The sequence below is a fragment of the Cannabis sativa genome, chromosome 7 (genome assembly GCF_029168945.1).
Source record: "Cannabis sativa cultivar Pink pepper isolate KNU-18-1 chromosome 7, ASM2916894v1, whole genome shotgun sequence".
In the NCBI taxonomy this organism is placed as follows: domain Eukaryota; kingdom Viridiplantae; phylum Streptophyta; class Magnoliopsida; order Rosales; family Cannabaceae; genus Cannabis; species Cannabis sativa.
This window is the reverse complement of record NC_083607.1, coordinates 43079583-43099510: the sequence shown is the minus strand read 5'-3', so window position 1 is coordinate 43099510 and position 19928 is coordinate 43079583. Positions and strand designations below refer to the sequence as shown.

The 19928-nt window shown below is 25.2% G+C and overlaps 1 long non-coding RNA gene across 3 annotated transcripts in view; it reads right to left on the bottom strand.

Annotated features, from left to right (window-relative positions):
• Window positions 1-11948: 11948 nt before the first annotated feature.
• Window positions 11949-19928, bottom strand: part of LOC115697097 (uncharacterized) — a 33230-nt gene continuing 25250 nt past the window's right edge. For all 3 annotated transcript variants that reach the window (XR_004007880.2, XR_004007878.2, XR_004007879.2), the window contains exon 5: window positions 11949-12539. This is a non-coding gene — a long non-coding RNA (uncharacterized LOC115697097). The remainder of the gene's footprint in view (window positions 12540-19928) is intronic.

Here is a 19928-nt window from a genome sequence, read left to right as displayed (position 1 = left end):
AATTCCCGACTAATCCCGACATTCTCAATGTCTAAATAAACCGTCCCACTATACTGAAATACTAATTTGTGATTCTACTGAGCCATACACCGTGTTCCATGTTGCCAGACACCGAAAATGCAAAATTATGAAATTTCACTATATGACATAAAAATGCATTGAGAATTCAAAAATAACAGCATAAATAATTATTTAAATATCTATAAATAATTTTCCATAATTAAACATAATTAACTGCTAATTTCCAGATTAAACTAAGCGATCTTTACAATTTGTGTTAATATATGTGCATATTGTTCTTGATATTGTACAAATATGATGTTTTTTTTTTTTTTTTGCATTATAACAATTTGGTAATTTTTCTGAATTTTAGGGTGCAAATAATAAATTTTTGTGTAAAATTTTCATTTTGTTTTTATTTTAATTTTGAGCACCAAACAAATAAATTATTTGATAAATTAAAAAAATTATTTATTCTTCCCAAATTAACAAATTGAATTTTTCAAAAAGAAAAAATAATAATAAAAAATAATTACTTATATAAAAATTTTATTTAAAACAATTAAATATTATTTCTTTTAGAAATATATTTAATGTAGTGGCACTTTTAATGTGTCACAATATCTCCAAAAATATTAATAAAAAATAATAAGAAGAAAAAAAAAAACGATATAGTGACACTTTATTTGTGTTGTTGTTACTTTTTCAGTTTGATAAAACTTGACTCTATACACTTATAGTGACGCGCAAAAAGTGAATGTAAAAGTGTTTAGTGACACGTGTGAAGTGTCACCAAAAACTGTCTTTCCAGTCACCCTCATTAGTGACGCGCGTTGAAGTGTCACAATACAATTTTAGAGTTATTCGATGTGGGTCACGAAAACCCATTTTTCTAGTAGTGATAATAAAATGGCATACCAATAATATAACATTGACAATTACCCTTACAAGATGGTAATTGTATTTGATGATGATTTCACATTCGACTGGAGAGTAAACATAGAACTTCTACTGCTCAAAGAGAATTTATATGAACTTATAGCCAAAGAATCAGGTCACGCTGCCTGGAAGGCCTTTGAACAATGGCATGAAAGAAATAATCATTCAAAGTATATCTTGATGACTTCATTCAATGAAGAGATTGGAGAAAAATATGAGACTTTTATCTATGTTTGTGATATTTGGAAGGCATTTCACAACCAGCATGGTGTCGCTCAAGAACAGCTAGTTCAAGATAGAAATATTCTTTAAAATAAGTTAAACATTTTGACAAAATTGTAACATGATAGGATGAGATAAATTTGATTTACACAATATTCCTATTATATTAATGGATATAATAGAATGAATTGTTCTTTGACACTAACAATATTTTCTCATGCTTCCAGATTTCAAAATCTTTGGAGATGATAAAAGGAAGTGAGACTTATTTACAGTTCAGTTGCAGGAGATTTTAGAAGAGCATTGAAGCAGTCCAATGTAGTCTTAGTGTAAGAATTTTTGTTTAAAGACAATTTGTTTTAAGTTTAACGAATAAAATTTCAAGTTGAATATTTTTTAAACTTTTTTTTATGAATAATATAAATTATATAATATATTTATGTAAAACTTCTTTTATATTTGTGATTAGCATAAATATTAATCACAATACAATAAAAATAAAGATGCATCTCGGATAACGTTATTTATAATAATTAAAAGCTATTGAAAATATAAATTCTTTTTAAATGAGTGAGATATTAATTATAGTAGAATAGATTTTCATTCATTTATAGCAAAATTTAATTTTTTACTCATATATATTTAAATTAAATATTTTTATATATAGAGTTAATAAGTATAATACTCACATAGTTTATAAATAATGTTGTACTCTTACAAAAATTAAAAATATACGTCACTTAGAAGACATATTATAAAATAGATAAATAGTACAAAAACGATCATAAGAAGACATCTCATTTGATTTGTATTTTTTCTTATATACAGAAAAAATAAAATTTGCCTAGTTTCATTTAAAATAATTTAGTTTGAACACTTTTTTGAGCTAACAAAAATATAGAATAGTATATGTAAAATTTTTAAAATAAAATCAATTTATAATAAATTGTTATTATTATGTATTACTTAATAGATTGTATATTAGATGAAAAATAAAAAAACTTATAGAGTAAGACATTAAAATTAAAAAAATAAATAAAAACTTATAGGGTAAGAAATTAATTAAACACCCATAAAAATAAATCTTGGATGAAAATATGGCATAGTAAGAATAATATATATATATATAACCTATATGAATAATACCTACATAATTTATAAATAATGTGAGATATTTAGTTCTAATATATTTGAAGAAGAAAGTGTGTGCATATTTTTTGTTTGTGTAGTTATTTTTTAAACAAAATAAAAAAATTTCTCAAAATTTTAAAAATAGAATAAAAAAAATCTAAGATGCCACTTATACTTATTTTGTGTTTTCTTTTATAATATATATATATATATATATATATATATATTGATTGATTGGGATGAAGTAGAATAGTTATTACTAATAATAATAATAATAATGTTATTTATATAGCATCAAATACTTACAAAAACTACAATTCTCATATATAATAGTTAGATTTTAAGTAGATTAAATGTAATAAAAAATAAAGTTGAATTATATTAATTACAATTATTCGTAGTAAATTTACTCTAAAAAAAATAGTGTAGTAATTAATTCTGTTTCATTTAAATTTTTATGACAATAATACTAATTATTAAGTAACACATGTAATTTTTCCTATTTATATATATATATATATATATATTATATTTTTTTACAAACATTTTATACATATAAATTAAAAAAGTAGACCAATGTTTTTAATATTTTGATTAATATTCACCCTAACCCCATTAATATGATTTGATGATGAATTATTTTTTTTCACAGTTTACAATATGTATGCGCATTTTTTAATTGTGATATTTATTAGAACATAAAAAGACATTATTGATCCCATTAATGAATAATTTGATGATAATTTTTTTTTGCATTAATACTAATGGTGATAAATATTAAAAAAAATGAAAATACATGATTGATCCCATTATAATGAATTGAATAAGTTGATGATAGTATTTTTTTTATTAATTTGATGACAATTTTTTATAGATAGTTTACAATATGTATGTGTATTTTTCTGAGAGGAACAAATGTAAAAATTCTCGTAAAATAATAAAAAATAGATTGAAAACTTTGTGGTTTTTTTTGTTAATAAATTTTATGTTGATCCATATTATTGATGTCGCTTTGCATTGAATTTATTTGTTTTGATTTTCTTTAATAATTTAAAAGTTAGAATTAAAATGAGTAAGCATGTAGAAATAATATCTTTAAAGGAAAGTTTGATAAATATTAAAAATTATAATAATATAAAATAAATTAAAAAATTATAATATACACAAATTAAATAATGTAGAATGATAGAAATTTTTTTTAATTAATTGGTTGTTATATTATGTTCTTGATAAATGTTAAAAGTTAGAATAATATAAATTAAAAAAAATTAAAAATAACTACAACAGTTTATATAAAGTTAAAATTATAGAAAGAAATAATGCTACCTTATTTTAAAATTAAATAAATAAAATAATGAAGAAGTATGTAACAAAAAAATCTTTAGAAAAAGTGTAAGAATAAAATTAAAAAATACATTTTTAAATTGTAAATTGGATGCTATACAAATTATTGATTGTTTCTTTCTATTGAGGTTGTTTGGTTTTTTTTTTTTCTTTATTTTTCTTTAACCAAAGTAAGAAATAATTTATATTTATTTTTGTAAGATATTATTATCATTATTATTGAGTTTATATGTACATAAAATAATTCTAATATCAATAAAAAATATAATGTACATGATAATATTAATTTGTTTAATTTTTTATTATTAAACCATATACTTTCTTTTTACAAAATATAAAAATCTCACAAAATAGTAAAATTATTGTTGCTATATTTACCTTGCATAGAATTATATAATTAATTAGATACTATAAAATATACAAATCATATTATGTAGGTAATATAAAAATATACAAATCTAAAAAAATAGATAGAATACTAATAATTTTAACAGTAACAAAATTAATATGTGTATTTTTTTTACTTTAACCTAAAAAGATAATTAATCAAAAATCACACACGACTATAGATAAAAAGGTCATTAATAATTGAAAAAGAAGAAGAAGAAGAAGACGATGTTGATTAAGAACACTCAAACTCTTTTTTCTTCAAATAGTACAACCACAAACCCAAACATATATAATATAAATATATAAGCAAAATATACAAATTTACAATAAGCATATCTATATTTCAGTAGTTTCATAGTAATAATTTTTCATATAAAAACGAACTTGATCTATATCATGAAGATTTGGGTTGAACATGTGGTGATGAAGGAGACTGTAACAGATCGAGTTTAGAGGCGGCGATAAATGTGAGAAACAAATCATAATAGCCTTTAGATTCACTTATCAAAAGAAAAAAAAAGCCTTTAGATTATTAATTTTTTTAATAGAAAATTCTCTCTAAAATAGTTGGCATAGTAACTTGGGAATAGCTAGTATATATATATATACACATACATGAATAATATAAAGAGTCAAACATTTAACTTATTTTTTAAGCAAAAGAGTTATGAGAATATAAAGAAATTATAATAATATTAATGTATACATAATAATGCATATATTTATGTGTAAGAGTTATAAAATGAAAAGATATTATCATACATATTTATGAGTGGAAGTTATAAAAAGAAAAGACACTATCATTATTTTTTTATTAATAAATTTAAAAAATTAAAATATGAGATTAAAATTCAAAATAACTATAAAATAGATAAATTAGAAAAAAAAGATGGAGAACATGTCACATGCTTTATTTTTTAGATATATATATATATATTAATATTGATATTAATTAATAAATATTTATATATATATGATAGAAATGATAGTTTTTGATTTTAAAATGTCACTTGTAAACTTTTGTGATTTTTTAGTATAAAAAATAAATAAAAAATAGAAAGTTTATTTTTCTTAACTTTATATTATAATTGATAATAAATAACATTAAAGATGATATATGAAGAGATATCTTATTATTGTGAAAATAAATTTTTTTAGCAATAAGTATAATATTGATATGATACATATATGACTTTTGTTCTATATATAGAAAAATACAAAATTATTAAAATATTAAAAAAAGGACAAATAAGTATGGAAGGTCATAAGAATCTTAAGCATGCCGCATAAACTCCTCAGAACCTTTCTTTATATATATACTAGGGAACTAAGCCGCGCTTCGCGCGGGTTTGACCATACTTTTGTATTTTTTTAAGCTAATTAAGATTTTTGCCCCCTGAAATTTTAACATGTACCAAATCATGTCCCTTGAATTTTTAAGGTCGTTAAAAATGCCCCATGAACTATTGAGATTGTTGGATTTAAGGACTTTTTTATACACGATATTCTTTAGTGACACCTTTGTTTTGAGTGATGATGAGAGAGAGTATTTTAAAATATTTATTTGTCCACGATATTCTTGATTATATTTGGATCTTTGACCTCACTATCATCATTTATTATGATTAATCCTTATTTTGTAGTGACTTGAAATACTATAATATTTAATTGGCCATGAGTGAATACGTATTTAGAAAAATATAATCCGACGTGTTTAAACGATTGTTTTATTGATTGTCATGGTAAAGTATGGTGCCAAAAGGAGTTTCGGTTTATTAACTTGACCATTACTAATTCCTCATGGTTGTGACAAATAAAAAATTGTAAATTTATCATTAATTCTTAGTATTTATTATGAATTTAAGTTTAATATGAGAATTGAAAGTAATTATTCTGTTAGTCTAAGTTTAATGTGAGAATTGGAATGGATTATGACATTAATAGTTATTTTATAAATATAAAATTAGTAGTAATTACAAATTTGCAAATAAAAAAGCACTATGTTTTTATCTTTTGTCTTTTGTCTTTTGATTGACAGATTTTATTAATAATAATTAATAGTCTATAAATATTAAATGACAACTTAATTATAATTCTTTTAATAGCCCATATGTATTAAAGGAAATTTCTATTATGACTATTATTTTTTTAGAATACGTTAATCATATAAATTTATGTGAATAAGTGATAACTGTTGGTACTTTACTTCTGAAAGATAAAAAAAATTTATAATTTGAAGACATGATTATAAGTACATTATTATATCAATTTCTTATAGAGATCATACGTCAAAAAAAATTAATTTTTAGAGAAACATGGGGATGACTTTTTTTATTAAAATAGAAAATAGGTTAAAACAAATAAAAAAAAAAGTGCAAATTTATTATTAATTCTTACTGACTTAATTATGAATTTAAGTTTTTTTTGTCAAGATTATGAATTTAAGTGTAATGTAAGAATTGAAAGTGGTTATTCTTTTAAGCATTAAATTTTTTGGTTGTTATATATAGATTTAGTTAGGAGGAATAAAAATATAAAAGTATGAATATACATAAAAATAGGAATGGAATAAAATTTAAAATTATATAGAATTTTTTACACCAAAAATTCAAAATATCAATTTTATTACATATATACAACAACACGCTCATATCAACATTTTTACATTCTCTCTTAATTTTATTACACATATACCACTTCACATCAAATCCATGCACCTATCAACATCAATCAACTCTCAATCACTTCTCTTTCTTTTTTTTTCTTTTTTTTTTCATTTGATTTTTTATTTCTACTCATTTTTTTTTTTTGAATTATCAACCATCAATCAACTCTCAATCACTTCTTTTTTTTCATTTGATTTTTTATTTCTATTCATTTTTTTTAATTAGATCAAATAACGTCCATTGTTTAACCATAACACCCCACGATTCCTCAACAATTTTTTCCCTCTCATTTTTGTTCTTCAAAATTTTTTCAACTCCTACTAAACCAATCCCATAACTGTTTTCCCTCTTTCCTTTTATTTTCAATCTCTATTTAACAAAGATTATGATTTTGCTCCTCCATTAACGAAGCGTGGGAGACCTCATCCTAAGAAGAAAATAAAGCTCGGTGTGCAAGAAAAAATAGTTGAAGACGTTTTTTTGGAAAAAAAGCTAATGTTGGCGCTGATATTCGAACCTAGGTTTGTTTTCGGTTTCTTGGTTTTCCCCCATTTTTGAAATTTTTTCTTATTCAACTTTTGTGGGTTTTGTGTTTATTGATTTCTCATTTTGTAATAGTTTTTTCATAGTTATTTAATAGTGTAAACACCTTCTGTATATATTTTTTTTGTAATATGTTTTTTTATCTAGTTGTTTCCTATCCATTTTTATATCATCAATGGGTAACAATGAGATTTATCATGGATGTTGATGTTCAAAGAGTTTTTCCTGTATTTTAGTTTGTATACAGTTGTTTTGTAGTTTTATTATAGTTTTGCTACTTGCATAGGTTATTTCATATAAAACTAATATGCAACTATTTACACAAAACTTACTATGTATAACTACTATTTCTTAGTCCCCGTCAAATTAAATTCCTGCATAAAATATAAACTATCATAAAACGATAATGCAACTATAAGGCAACCAAAACAAAAAATAAAAAGACTTATACGTAATTGGTTGTACCTTAATTCGATTTTAATCTTCTTATTGTGTTTTTAAAAAAATATATTTATATTGAAAACCAGTAATCAATCAAAATGCAACTGTATATAACGTAGATGTATTATTCATGAGATTTTTTTAAAATTTTTTAAGTTTTTCCTATACTTTAGTTTGTATACAGTTGTTTAGTAGTTTTATTATCGTTTGGCTACTTGCATATGTTATTTCATTATAAAATTAATGTGCAACTATTTGCACAAAACTTACTATGTATAACTACTATTTCTTAGTCCCAGTCAAATTAAATTCATGCATAATATATAAAGTATCATAAAACGATAATGCAACTATAAGGCAACAAAAAAAAAAAATAAACAGACTTATACGTAACTGGTTGTACCTTAATTCGAATTTACTCTTCTTATTGTGTTTATAAAAAAATATATTTATATTGGAAACCAGTAATCAATTAAAATGCAACTGTATATAACGTAGATGTATTATTCATGAGGTTTTTTTTTTAAATTTTCACATCATACATTCGTTTTGGGTTTTGTGGGAGCTCCAGATCTGTTTGTTACAGATCTACATTTCATGAATATAGATTTCGATATTAGGGGGAGTTATTTTGATCGAATAAAACAAAAAACAAATGTGTAATTTCAGTTTCTTCACAGTTTTTCTGATTTTTTTTTCGTCATTTTCTGTTTAGATCATTGCAGGTCTTCTTTTCCAGTTGATTTCGCCAGAATTAGTAGTTGTATTTTCATCGTTTTGGTTTCATTTTAGTTGTTTTGCGGTTTTGAAACGATCGCGGTATTTTCACCTTCATGGTTCGCTCTGTACAGCTGAAGGCTTAGTGCATGTGGTATTTTTGTAAATATTTGTATGTGGACTGTATAAATATTTAATGGGCCGGTCCAAAGTATTTTTGTAATTTTTTTTCTTTTTTTGTATTTTTTTGTTTTTTTCCCCAAAAATTTTATTATCTTTAATCAAACGCTACCTAATAGTAATCACAAATTACGCAAATTAAAAGATATTATTCATATCAAAAAACTTAAGGCTTGTGTCTCTAATATAGAGAAAAAAACTAAGAATATAAAAACTAATATAAAGAAACTAATACACAAAAATCAAAGTATCTGGTTTTTGTATATTCTTCTATTGATTTCTAGGACACAAAAGAATATAAGATTCAAAAGTTTTTATACAACCAAGTTTTCTTTTTCCTCTAATTATAGAGCCAAGTTAAAATACATAATTTTGTCATACAAAAATCTTTCACGGTGCTTCCCTTCAAATATTATGTTGTTTTTCTTTCTGTTCATACTGCCTAAAAGACAGTAAGAATAACTATTTTTCACAACTTTGAACTCCTAAAACATTTCTCTCCAATTTGCACACTAATAATATTTGGAAAACAGAATTTTTTTTGAATTTTATTTGTACTTAAAAATGATATAATAACTAATACATATAAAAAAAAAACATGTAAAAATTTTCAGTTTTAACACTAAACATTTCTTAATTTTTTATACACCAATAGTAAGAGAAGTTTATTAGACTTCGAATACATAAATAACTCCCAAATTTATAAATTTTATATATAAATATATGTATATATCTAAAGTGCTAAATACAATTTAAGATTACTAAAGTTTAAAAAACAGCAAATTAAATATTCCTGTATGATTAAATATTATAAGAAAGATATTAAAAAGCTTAAACAAAAATAGAGTAACAAAGCTTACATTGGTAATTAAATGGATATGGTGATAAATCCAAATATTTTTTTTGTCACCATTTTTTATAAGCAAAAACATCTATGACAATAATAAAAATAAATAATAGATTAATCAGAAAATAAATTTAGTCTTGGATGTCATAAAATTGTTTTAAAAAAAATGAAGAACTAGCAATTAAAAACTTATCTTAACATCACCTGCAAATGTAATGAAATAAATGGCTCAAACATTACAAATAATAAATAAAATTATTTATATAAATACCAATTTTAAAAGCCACAAAAAGTGTGGGTAATTCGGGATCATAATAGTTTTCTGTTGAATGCTCTTACGAAGCTTTTTATAGGATCTACTCATCCGACGGTTGTCGAGGCGATAAGCTTTCGTGAAGCACTGAGTTGGCTGAAAACACATCCAGTTCATACGGCCACCATTGAAACCGACTGTTTGTTGGTGGTTCAAGCCTTGAGAAGTACTATTCATACAAGTTCTTTATTTGGTGAAATTATTTCTGAATGTAAGATTTTACTTACTCAAGTTAGTAATGTTTCTTTTAATTTTGTGAAACGGTCAGCTAATGTAGTCGCTCATGAGTTTGCTAGAGCTCTTATGTTACATCCTGATCGTGTTTTCAGTATGGGAAATATTTCCCAACTGAGTTGCTTCCTAGTGTGGTTGCTGAATTTGAAGGATAAATAAAGTTGAATTTCCTTTAAAAAAAAAAAAAAGCCACAAAAAAAGTATCCACTTTAAATTATATATATCCATATATATATATATATATATTAATAATAAAATCCAAATAAACAAAAAATATTCTGTATTCTTATTATTCATGGCTAAATATACAAAGAAAGTTTATTACATACGTATGAAAATAGCAGAAAAAATTAAATTCTTACCTAATAAATTTTCAAGATAATCCAAGCTATTCGTACATGTAAATCATCCACTAAATAAAATTAAATGTTCAATAAAACATAATACCACAAAATCATCCACTAAATAAAATTAAATTTTCAAAAAGGTATTATACCAAATGAAGTGAAAAGAGTCGATATATATATTTATACATACATATAAATACAAAGTACAATAGAAAAATGAGGTTTAAATACAAAACTAAAAAACATATACATGAATAAAAATAGATGAAATAAAAAAATTATCAGTAAAAAAATGAATGATAAATGTTTGTCTCAAAGGCTCAATTTTGAAGAGACCATAGAGGAGAGAACAATGAGAATTTCTTGCATAATAACTTCAACTTTCAAAACTATTTATAGAATTAATCATATGTATAAACCACTTGAGGCTAGCTCAAGTGGCCATAGGGGGTGCGTGTGTATTGGAGGTCCTGGGTTCGAGTCCCAGATTAAGCTGATGTAATATATAAACGCTTAAATCAAAAGAATTAATCATATGTATAGGGGAGACAAATAGACGAGAATACGAAAAGCTAGAAGGGAAGATTGAGAGACGAAAAAGAGAAAAAAAAAAAGTTTATTATTAATGATTTTTTTTGTGGCATTTTATTTGTCATTAATAATTTGATCTCTAACTATTGAGTTCTACTTTTTATAGGCTAAATAAAGATTAAAAATAAAAGAGAGAAAGAAAAGTTGATCATTAATAATTGGGTAATACCATTTTGGACCCTGTGTTTTGTTAAATGACAAAATGGACCTTGTATTTTCTAAAATAGTACAAATAGGACCCTGAATTGATTTTTTGTCAAAATAAAGTTTAATTATAATCCGATTTAAAAGTGCTATATGACAAAACTGTTTACATTTTTTGTATCTGTTCGTATTAAGCATTGTCTTCAAGTTGGTTGTATTAAAAAAAAAGTTATCAAAAATTAAGCTCAGGGTCCTATTTTTACTATTTTAGAGAATACAGGGTCCATTTTGTCATTTAACAAAACACAGGGTCCAATCTGTAACTTTTGCAAAACACAGGATCTAAAATGGTATTTACCCTTAATAATTTGATCATAGCCATTGAGTTCCATTTTTATAGGCTAAATAAATAAGAATAAATCAAAAAAATAAGAGAGGAGAGATTAGAAAATAATCAACAATTAAGTTGCCACATCACCCTCTTCAAAACACTCCTTTATATATATACTAGGTTTTTTAGTTTTTTTCTAGTTTGCTTTCTAATTTTCCTGAGGCATCCCTAGTTCATGTCTGTTTCTCATAAATTAGTTGTGCATGCACTTAGGGTGGATGGTGAATTAGCTTAGATTGAGAATTTTTCATCTTTTTTATTGATTTGTATTAAACTCTGGTACTTGTTAATAAGAGTTTAATTTCAAAAAAATAAAATAATAAATAAATAAATAATAGTCTTGAGCAATATATATATATATATGACATATCTATGGAAAGTATATTGATTTTGTCCAACCATAGATAGTAGATCTAATGGTGATAAATTGATAAGTGGATAACAATAATTAATATTTAGAGTGTATTAGATTATTTGTAAATTTATTTATTTAATAATATTTTAAAAATTAAATAATAATTTATTAAATCAATTAATTAATATATTTTTACTCCTCAATTAATTAATACATTGTTTGTTTTCCTTTCTCTCTCTCTCACTCCTCTTCTCTTCAATCAGATACAATTTGCAATCAAAAACCAAATACATTAATACATAATTGCAATGGAAAGAAAACATTATTTCACAATGACCATTTTTGCTAAAGTGACAGTAATTCTTTTGCCCAAAAATACCGATTTTTTTTTTGTGGAAAAATAAGATAGATGACGTTTTAGTTGTCTCATACCCATGAACTATAATAGAAATAGGTAATTGATATAAGGAGGGAGAGTATCATTTGGCATTATCACCAAATCATTGTCATAGAAGAGGAGGCTTCATGAAGCATCACAGGCCTGTGTCCCTTACTTCTCTGACGATGTTGAGCATGTATGAAACCTAGAAAAATGTGTGAGCCTTTACCCCCCATTGTCGACTTGCCCAAAAGCTCTGTTTAGCAGTGACCTCCGCCCTTACCGTCAATTTCCTCAGCTGCGAGCTCCCACGTCTGTCATTGGCTCACTCATCTTACTTTTCAAAAATCATAGAGAAATAGAAACTAGAGAGGAAGAGATAGAAATTAGGGATTAGGGTCACTGATATATGTCTTTCCAATATTTCATATTAAATAATCTAACTTTTTTTTTTTGGGTGTTAATACATTTAAAAATTAACATTTAATTCGATACACACAAGTACACATTTAGTAATGTGTACACTTATATAGAAGAAGGGTTAAGAAAATGTCTCTATGCTATAGGAACAAAACCAATGTGCCTATCATAGAATTATTCTGTATATATATTTGAAATTAGGCATTAGCTTTCTTGTGTATACAAGAACAAAGTTACAAGTTACAATTCAGCACTTTACAACCAAAAAAGAGAGTTAAAAAATATTTACATACATCATTAATTTGATCTCTATCTATACTACTAAACTCCTTTATGTTAGCTATATATAAGCTTGTTCTTTATCACCAATTGTATTGCTCTAACATCTGAATCAAGAGCGGCAAGTTGATAATGTTGGGTTTTATGCCCTAAATAGAACTCATTTCAATATAATCAGATTTACTTATTAATATAGATCAGAAATAACATTTAATGTTGCATGATTCACATGATTTATTTCATGATTATATGTACATAATGTATAAATTCATCTGAAACCCTTTTCACATACTTGATCATGTTTATTGTGCCGTCAACACATTGGAAAGTAAACATGACTTTGTGAATAAAGTTTCCTAGATTTATCAGACATAGAGTTTTACTGATATGATAATCTACAACAGAATTTACTTGCATTTGGAGAAGTGCTATGTTCTTTCCAGAGCATTTGTTAAAGTAAAGCTCAGGTTGGATGCATGGAGTATGCATCGGAAGGGACTGATATTGAACTTTGACTTAGATTTATTAAACTTACCGTAATATCTATTCAAGTCAATATCGCCTAGTTGATCCTAGATAAATGTTCTTAATCTTGTTATGATTGGGCTCAATCTTGAAAGGCTATTCTTGTTCTTTGATTTGTTAGTTAAGCCTACTTTTAGGTCAGGGTGATACGTACATTTTGGGAACACGGTAGTGCAATTGAGTGGGAGCGCTATCATAAACATGGAATCTATAGCTTCTATCTGGCGAATAGTAAGCAAAGGATGATCTCCTTCGAGCTTGACCAAACGAACATAAATGGTGGAATACTCATTTCACATAAGCTGAAATATCATTTATACGGGGTCAAGTGTTTTAAGGAATAAATGTTGGGTTTTATGCCCTAAATAAAACTCATTTCATATAATCAGATTTACTTATTAATAAAGATCAGAAATAACATTTTATGTTGCATGGTTCACATGATTTATTTCATGATTATATATGTATATAATGTATGAATTCTTTTTAAGTCCAGAACATATGAGTTTGTTAAAGATTATAGTGTTGTCAGCACAGTGGAATATAATCTTTATTATATGTTCAAAAGTAGATTCCCTGATTTGTCAGAACACTGGATTTAGACTGACATGGTATAATCAGCGATAGGTATTCTTACACCTTGGAAAAGTGTTATGTCCTTTCCAAGACATTGGCAAAGTTTTCCAGTATCGGATGCATGGAGTATGCATTGGAATGGACCGATATTGAACTTTGAATTAGATTTTGAAACTTACCGTAATATCTATTCAATTCAATATCACTTGTTGATCCTAGATCACATGATCGAAATCCTGATATGGTTAGGCTCAATCTCAAGAGTGTTATTCGTGTTCTTTGATTTGTTAGTTAAGCCCAGTTTTGTATCAGGGTAATACGTACATTTTCGAAACACGGTAATGCAATTGAGTGGGGGAGCGCTAACATAAATATGGAATCTATAGCTTCTATTTGGCAAATAGAAGTAAAGGATGATTTCCTTCGAGCTTAACCAAACGAAGATAAATGGTGGAGATCTCATTTCACTTAGGTGAAATATCATTTATACAGGGTTAAGTGTTTTAAGGATAAAATACATTGTAGGGTGTTACGGTAATTTAATCCTGTACAGTGTAAATCATCTATATAGAGGATCATTGATCACATTAGGGTTATAACAATGGATAACTAATGACGTGTCTATATCGTGGAACATATAGAGCGTTTCTATATGACTGAGAGTGCAATTCCAAGTTCTAAGTGTGGATTCAATGAGGAATTAATAAGTTAGGGAATTTACTTGGTAAATTCGGTTCGACTTATTGGATGCTCGGTTATATAGACCCATGGTCCCCATACTAGTTGAGGCCATACTACTTGTAAGACTCAGTTAATTGATTTTAATTAATCAATTATAATTCTAAAAGTTAGACTATGTCTACTTTATGAATTCTCACAGTTTAAGGATGAAATCGTAAAGAAAAGGGTTTCTAGGTTTAATTATTAATTAAGAGACTTTGTATGTCTAATTAATAATTATTTTAAATGACAATATTATTTAACAATCTATTTTACTTATTAAATAATTAGTTTTGGCATTTAAATGATTAGAATTGGAAAAATGATATTTTTGGAGAAATTGAAATAAAATTGAGGAAACTGCAAAATCCAAGTGAGGCCCATATCACCCTATGGCCGGCACCTCTTTTCTTGTTTCCCAATTATTATTTTTAATTTTAATTGTCATGTAATTGCTAATCAAAGCCTAGCTATAATAGGAAAGTGGTGGATCACACTAAATAAGGCAGTTAATTGATTACACAGTAATTAAGGAAACTGTTTTATTTGGAAAGTTGTGCTCTCCCTTTTCCCTATATAAAGCAACCTTGTTCTCTTCTCTTGTACATCATAAGACACTATCAGCCACGAAATTAAGAGAGAAAAGAGAGAGAATTTTCGAAATCCTTGTGAGATGAGTAGTGCCCACACACATCAAGTGGTATCTCAATCATAGTATGGAAGACTATGGAATTTATGCATCAAAGAAGGAGAAAAGAAGATCCAGGTTCAGATCTTGGTGATGCTCTGCTACAGAAAGGAATCAAGGGCTAGAGATCTGAACGGAAGGAGTCATATTATTCCGCTGCACCCACTGTAAGGTTTTCTAACTTTATATGTGTTTATTTTCATTGTTTTAGAATTCATATTAGGTTGTTAATCCAACATACTTGTTAGTAAATCTAGATCCTGGTAAAATAATATCCAACAATAAATACATTGTAGGGTGTAACGGTAATTCTCAAATTAGACTATGTCTATTTGTGAATTTTTCACTAAGTAAGGGCGAAATTGTAAAGAAAGAGTTTTAGGGGCATATTTGTTAAGTATGATACTTTGTATGGTTCAATTAATAAATATGATAAATGACAATATTATTTAATAATTATTTATAGTTATTAAATAGTTAGAATTGACATTTAAATGGCTGAATTAGAAAATTGGCGTTTTTGAAAAAATCAGATGCAGAAAAGGTAAAACTGCAAAATTGCAAAAAGTGAGGCCCAAATAAACATGTATAGGGCCGGCCACTTTTGTAGGGTTTTCCCTCTGATATTTTCATTATTTTAATGCCAAATAATTCAAACCTAACCCTAGTGGAATGCTATAAATAGATAGTGAAGGCTTCAGGAAAATTACACTTTTCTTCTGACACTTCTGATTCAGAAAAAACTGAGCCTCTCTCTCTCCCTATCTTTGGCCGAACCCACTCTCTCTCTCTTCTTCATTGAAATTTCGAAATTCTTAGTGTATGAGTAGTGCCCACACACAGCAAGTGATACCTTAATCATAGTGAGGAAGATCGTGAAGAAAGACTTTCAGCAAGAAGGAGTTTCAACATCAAAGATTCAAAAAAAGAGATCCAGGTTCAGATATTGATAATGCTCTGCTACAGAAAGGAATCAAGGGCTAGATATCTGAACGGAAGGAGTCATTATATTCCGCTGCACCCAATGTAAGGTTTCCTAAACTTTATATGTGTTTATTTCATCGTTTTAGAAAGTTCATATTTAGGGTGTTAATAAACATACTTTTGAGTAGATCTAAGATCTTGGTAAAATAATTTCCAACAACTGGCCTCAGAGCCATGGTAATTGATTTACTTGCAAGAAATTTGGACTTTAAAACGATTGTTTGTTTGTTTTTTGATGGTATCATGTTGTATTGAGTGTTATTTGATGATTGATTGTTGTTTGTGAATTTTTGTTAAAAATAATTGAATATCTGTTTCTGGAATTATTTTTATTGGATAGTATGGAAAAAATTAAGCAAGTTATTTTTTTACAGAACTCAATTTCGATTTAATTTGAATTAGTTATGATTTTTTGAAGATTCGAAAAAATCGGAGTTGTGCTGAAATTTTCCTGCGATCGAGAAAACTGTCCGTACAGCTCACAATTTTTTCGTTTTTTCTTCGATTTTTCATGCTTTTTCATGGAATTAACTTCCGATTTTTTGTGTAGTTCTATATTTATACTATTACTATTCCTAATTCAATTCTAATTATCATTATGAATTAATTTACTATTTTTTAAATTTAATTCAAGATATTAGTGTAATTTGAATTTAAAATAGTTAGTATCTATCTTTTTTGCTTAATTATCTATCTTATTTTTAAATTTGATTATATTTTATCTTATTTTTAAATTTAAGGTCAGATTTTCAATTTTTAAATTAATTTTTTTTTTAAATAATTTGACCTTATTTAAATTTAAAATAAGATAACTATAATCATGTAATTTTAAAAAGATGTAAGATATTTTGCTAACTTTTAAATTTTGTTATTTTATTTATTTAAATTACATTTAAAATCTGAAAAAGATATTCATTTATCTTTTCTAATTTTTTATTTAATTTTTATTTATAAAATAACATTTAAATTTTAAAAGTAGTTAGCAGATTTTGAAATGATATTTAGGTTGGTTGAAACCTAATTTTTCAAAATTGTAGGTTTAATTTTAAATTTATTTTTTAAAAAAATTTCGAATTATTCAAATTTTTTTTTAAAATTTTCGAAAATTATTTTTTTTATTATTAATTATTTCGAAATTAATAATTTAATTTAAAATTAAATAAATCCTACATCCAACTATCCAGCTAACCTTGTTGCAGGAGTATGTGTTTTAGCTTGTGTGTAAGTTTTCAAAACCTATTATTACTTGATTGCAAATAGCCATGGTTACCTTTTGCCAGATCTATTAATTTGATGGCTCCCTTGGTCAAGATAATAATTTGTAACAGGTATATTTACAATCTTCTTTCATCTGTGTATGACCTAGCAACATGATAGGACCCATCCAAAGTGTGCCTGTGTGAGCCTATGTGCTTAATTTTATTATAGATGTATATAGGTTGTTGTTGCTAAATAAAATATCATAGTTCTTGATAGATTTTATTTAGGCCCATTTAGTTTTTGGGCCTATTCAATTAATAACAGTTGTTCATTTTAAGGTTAAATTCCTCTGTTTTGGGCCTTGTGTGAGAGTTGGGAGCCATAGTAGTGGGTACGACATACTGAACCCAGCACCCCCTCACATGAACTACCCCAATTGTGAAGGCCCATTTGCCTGATTTGAATAACTTTACTAGGTTAATTACACTAGTTTAACCTAATAAAATTGATTAGCAACATAATTAATTTCATTTATTATGAAATTAATTTAAGAAAATTATAGTTTAAAGAATTCTTTATTTTAAGCTAAACTATATTTATTTTCTTGTATTAAGTTAAATATAGAATTATAACCATCTAGATTCTTTCTGGAGCTTAATTTAAATTTTTCATTAAATATTCCTATTTAAGTTTATATTTAGTTATCTACAACTAACCAACTTAAATCTGAATATCTTTTGAATTTCAAATTTCAAAATTAAGTTGAGGAATTTTAGGCATTGGTTATTAAGATTCTTTAAGATATTTTTTTTAAGTTAATATCTTTTCGAATATTAACTTAAAATAGAATATTTTAGATATTTTTTAAGATAATATCTTTTCGAATATTAACTTAAAATGGAATATTTTTCAAATTAAGTGGTTACAACTTAATTTTTGATATTTAATTAAATTTAAATTTGAAAAATATTTAGGTTCTAGATTTTTTTCTAATACAACCTAAATTAGATATTTTTTCAAATTTTGTGGAAAAGATACTTAGTCAAATAAGATATTTTCTAAATAGTTATTTCTAGACTACTTATTATTTCTAATATTTAAAAGGAAAATATTATACATTGTGAAATTAATTATTTATATAATTAATTTTGGTACAATTAATTTTAAGTATATTTTTCCTAGTATTAAACTAGAGATTAATAATTAAGCCTTCTCTACACTTAATTATTTATTTCTTGAATTTAATTAACTTGAAAATTAAATATCTAAGTTGATTCTCATCATCATACTTAAATATTTCTTTTTCATGACACTTAATTAAATAGAGAATTATTTTTTGGTTGAAATTTATTTTTTCAACTAAATTTAAATAATTTTCAAAATATATTTTTTCTTTATTTTATTAATCAAATTTCAAAATTGTATTTCTTAAATGCTGGAATTTCGAATTTTATTTGAAAAATAGATTAAAGTTGTAAATTATTTATTTTAATTTTGGACCAACTTAAATCAATAATTTTTTCATTTAATTGATTAATTTAAAATAAATAAATTAAAATATATTATTAGAAATTGAATTAATTAGTCAAAGGAAAATCTAGATAGGTGATATTTTTGCTTGAAGTATTTTTCTAGTGTATTTAATTAAATAGAAAATTAATATTTAAGTGGATTTTCACCATCATACTTAAATATTTGAAATTTTTCTTATACATTTAATTAAATAGGAAAATTATATTTTTTGTTGTAAATTAATTTTGGGCCAACATTAAATTAGAATAATTTTTGCAGGATTAATTTTTTATTTTAACATGCAATTTCGAAAATTGTATTCTTGAATACTTTAATTTTTCGAAATGCAATATATATATATTTATAGAAAATTAAATTTGAGTTGTAAATTAATTTAAATTAATTTTGTAACAACTTAAATTGAATATTTTTCTAAATATTTATTGGAAATTATTACTAAGATGAAAATAATTCATGTTATTTTTATATCCATCTAAGTAAAATTTATAAATATTAAATTAAAATTTATATTTAAAATTTTTCATTCTAAATTGGAAATTTTAAATAAATATATATTTAAAATAAATAAATTAAATAAAGAGAATCAAAGAAAATACAACTCACTTTAAATAATGAGCTTGATTATTATTAAGATATTCGATCTCAATTGTTGGTCTTACAAAAGTTAAATGTTTTTAATATAACCTCGAGACGCTAGACTTCGTCCCCCTATGGATGGTTATTCGTTGAACGCATTTAACACCGTAAGATTTCATTTGATAAGTGTTTTGTGAGTTTTCGTCTCTATTTAGACTCTCCCCTACGGTGACTACTTAGAGATAAACTCATA